The sequence below is a fragment of the Carassius carassius genome, chromosome 12 (genome assembly GCF_963082965.1).
Source record: "Carassius carassius chromosome 12, fCarCar2.1, whole genome shotgun sequence".
NCBI classification, from domain to species: domain Eukaryota; kingdom Metazoa; phylum Chordata; class Actinopteri; order Cypriniformes; family Cyprinidae; genus Carassius; species Carassius carassius.
In genome coordinates, this window is record NC_081766.1 from 7267415 (window position 1) to 7271499 (window position 4085).

The window sequence follows — 4085 nt, forward strand, 5'->3', positions numbered from 1 at the left end:
GCAACCCAGAGAGAGATTCCATGATGACACACACAATATCATAATCAAGGAATCTCAGCTGCTGCTTACCCAGGTAACAGATGATAATTAACACATAATCATAGAAATAAATGAACACATGAAGTTACCCTGCATCTTGTGGGTTGATATTAAGATATTTTGAAAAATGTTTCAACTGTTTTTATCCATTCAATACTATACTATAAATATCTGGCAACACAAATGAGTCAAAATCCTGTGATTACTTCTACTGCACATACAGAAAAGAAACAACTCTTAAACGCATTTAAATACATTCTTAACAACTAGTCGTTCGGTTTGGTTGCATACAAACTGTGTAGAGCTTCTGTAAATGTAGTTGTCACTACCTGCTTTTTGAGTCAATTCAGTTGCTGTCACTCCCATTACTGAACTGTGTGTATACAGAACAGGATTAGGCACTAAATGACAACCGAATTTAGATGCAATGTGTACGTATAGCCATAATTTTAAAAGCCAAATAATTATTCAGCAAAAATGGAAAAGTGAAACAATACCAAACTCAGTGGCTCAGTTCTACTGCTCCTCATAAAGCCACCGATCACCTTCAACACAGTGCACACAGACCGCAATGCATGATGGGACAGAACCTGACTAGTGACTGACACTAAAACTTATCAAGTTCTGCAAGCACAAATAAGGCTGCCTGAGGAAAACATCAAATAATAAAAGGATGCTCCACTAATCTGAAGTAGTTAACAACGGTGTGACAGAATGGGTACGTAGACTTTAAAAATCTTTTTTTCTTTTTATTAAGTGACAGGTCCAAAAATAACAGTGATTTTGAATGCATCTCTAATTCGGGACCGTTTCAGATGTTCTTGAGTTATCTGTCCCCTTCAATGATCTTCCTCCTCAAACAAACACACACACACACACACACACACTCAAAGCCCTGCTTGGCTAAACTGTCTCTGTCTCTGTCTCTGTCTCTGTCTGTGTCAATGCCATCCTATCTCTCTGCCTCCTTCCTGTCTCTCTCTTGCTTTCATGTCTGTCCTGCTCTTTTTCTGACAAACACTGAAAACTGTGATCGCAATCATCTAAACATTCAGATGAAAGCACCTGGTGCACTGAATTCAGAATTAGATTTTAGAGCTAAAAAAAAAAAAAAGATTTTCACTGACTTTGCCGATTTGTGGCACACTTGATGTAAAGTACTTATACATATATTCGGTTGCCATGATTTTCTAGGGAGTTTTGCCAGATTGCTAGGATGTTGTGAGCTATTGGCCAACAATGATCCAGGTTCAAATCCAGCCTGGTTTGGTTCTCTCTCTCTCTCTCTTCCACTTTCCTCAGTGATGTGATTTTTCCATTTTCTGACCAATGAATTGCCGAAATGTGAGGGGGAAAACGGTGGCGTTTTCAAGTACATTTACTTCATTTCAGCCAGGGTCCAAAATTAACACCCAAGAAGCACTAAGCGAGTAAAAACAGTGTTGGCAAGTATATGTGGTGAAATTTGCTAGCTGCCCAATAACTGGCTACTGTGTGTTTTACAGTGAAATGCGGCACTGTGTTTATTTACACATTACCAGCTGAAGATTCAGAATCCCTGAGTGGCTCGGTTCACAGTAAATGCTGCATCAAACATACTTCATCTCTGAAAGTGTGGGTCGCGTAAAACGTGCATTTAAAAACGCAACATCCTTATCTTCCCAAATTTGTAATCAGAAACAATTAAAAATCTGTTGTCAACATTATTATTATTAAATACTTTTTAAATTATTATTTTATGTTTTTTTAATTCACAATATAAAATAGTATTGTATTATAATTAACAATACTATTTCTTCATTAAATTAATTTTTACAATATAATATACTCTTACAAGTATTTGCAATCATGAACTACCCAAGATAATATAGGTCATTCTCACTCCCACTGCTTTCTCACTCTGAGTCCTGCTCTCCTCTGCAATTGCAACACAAAAGTCCAGCTGGGCTTCAAACAGGGCGTCTCGCACTGACATGAATCACTAGACTGCTCTTTTTGTTTCTGTGGGTGACCTAGTCCAGGGAATCTCACTCATTTTAAAACACACATTTAATCAAGATAATTGCTAATTCAACTCATGAGCGCTCAGAACCAAAACTGCAAATCTGTACATGTTGGCACTCAGTCATGCAGGTTTAATAATGTTTTTGGTGGCTGAGTGGCTCCTGCAATAGTTGCCTTCAGGCCTTTTTTGCCTTATACAATTGCACTGGACATGTAAATGAGACCTGGAATGATGTAGATATTCATTTATCTCTCTCTTTCTCTCTCAAGCTTGCACACAGAGAGGGAGATATGCTGTTTCCATAGTGTAGCAACCATTATAACAATGTTTTATGGCATCAATCCAGTTCACGGAAGATCAGTAATCAATAGCAAATATGTTTGAAATAGTTTTACACTGTACATTTTTTTTATTGCGCTAACACCTAACTATTTATTTTGGTAGTGTTCTGAACATTTAAAACTCAATTTGGCAAATGCCTCAGTTTTCAGGCAAAATCAGCGCTCAGTTCTTATGTTGATTTGATGTTTCCAGGTTATAACGCGTGACTCATTCAAGCGGGGGTTTATTGGTCCTTGTGAACGTGAGGATTATGATCACACCGCCCGCTCTTTTCCTCAACTGCACCTCCATCCCATAATATCGGCTCTTATCCAGAAGGGGAAAAAAAGCATGGACGACATTTGGGCGAAGACGTTTTGCACAGTGTGATCCCCCCCCCCCCCCCCCCCCAAACACATACACACACACCCCACGAACCCTCCTCAAGAGAGGCGAGCACGAGCGCACGGTCACTCGGTTCATTGTCTGCAGAATAGCCGTGAAAAGTAAAGTAGATTCCTCTACAAACAGAATATTGATGTTGAACACATCTGCAGGAAAATAATATTTTAATCATGAACACAATTGTGCATTTGTAGAAAATGTGAGAGATAGGAGGTAAAGTTGTCCATCCACACCCTACGCGCAATGCGCATGTGCTCTGCAGAGACAAAGGATCAGGCAATTACGATTGTAGCTTAAAATAATAAATAAACTAAAAAAGGCGCGTTGATATCGAGAGAAAAACCCTGTTCACTGTACATTAGAGACAGAGTCTCTTTGGCATTGTATAGCATCACAAATGGTATCTATCTATCTATCTATCTATCTGTGTGTGTGTGTGTGTGTGTGTGTGTGTACAAAGAGTATAATTCATTATAAGGATTTATCTTGTGCATATTATTTACAAGCTTCGTCTCCGAAATTATGTGTGCGTGCGTGTGTGGGTGGGTGAATGTGCGCGCACGCGTGTGCACCAATTACACAGCGCTGCAAAATGTGTGCCAGCTCTGACAAAAGAGGGCGGACGGTGGGCATAAATCAGTAAACTGTAAAGAGCGGCATTTACTTTGGAAACGTAACCAAAACCATTTACTACGTAGCCTACAAAAATGGTTTTGAAAATCTATAATAGCTAAACGTATGCATACGCAATATTCGAATACTGCTTAATTCATCTTATGAGAAATTTTCAATCAAATCTTTGCTTTTAAATAATAATAAACAGCGAGAAAGATGCGGCATGAAGGCGCAGAGATAGCTCTTGTCTGTTCGGAACACGCCCCTCTCCACTCAAGTCATCTGCGTAAATTCCGTAGCTTATTTATTGAAATCTTTACGTGCATCTCAGAAATCATAAGCTCTGATAATTAATACTCCATTCACCCGCTGAACGAAGTGCTGAAAGTAGGCTACACTTGATTTCGATATTGCCCCGGTTCACTACCGTGAGCTCTGTCTCTCCAAATTGGAGCCGCTCTTATTTATCAGAGACGCTCCAACTAGACAAATTCTTCATGTAACTGAGGCAGAGTGTTTATTTAATCTACTAAAGGATTGAAAGGCTCTTACCGTCGGCGGTGGGCTTTCCTGTCACTGTGGGCTGTTTTTCCCAGTGTCTTTTTTCCCCGTGCGCGTGGATTCGGCGGGGTTTAACGGGGCTGTGCGGTGTGTGTCTCGTAGCCTACTGCATTTCTCGCGCGCACACTCGTATTCGGTT

At 39.8% G+C, this 4085-nt stretch overlaps 1 protein-coding gene across 2 annotated transcripts in view; it reads right to left on the bottom strand.

The window, feature by feature from the left end:
* Positions 1–4085, bottom strand: part of LOC132154600 (brain acid soluble protein 1 homolog) — a 13877-nt gene extending 9792 nt beyond the window's left edge. The window contains exon 1 of one of the 2 annotated variants that reach the window (XM_059563228.1): positions 3938–4085. The gene's annotated coding sequence lies outside the window, so the exon portion shown is untranslated. The remainder of the gene's footprint in view (positions 1–3937) is intronic. The other variant, XM_059563229.1, reaches the window with a different exon arrangement.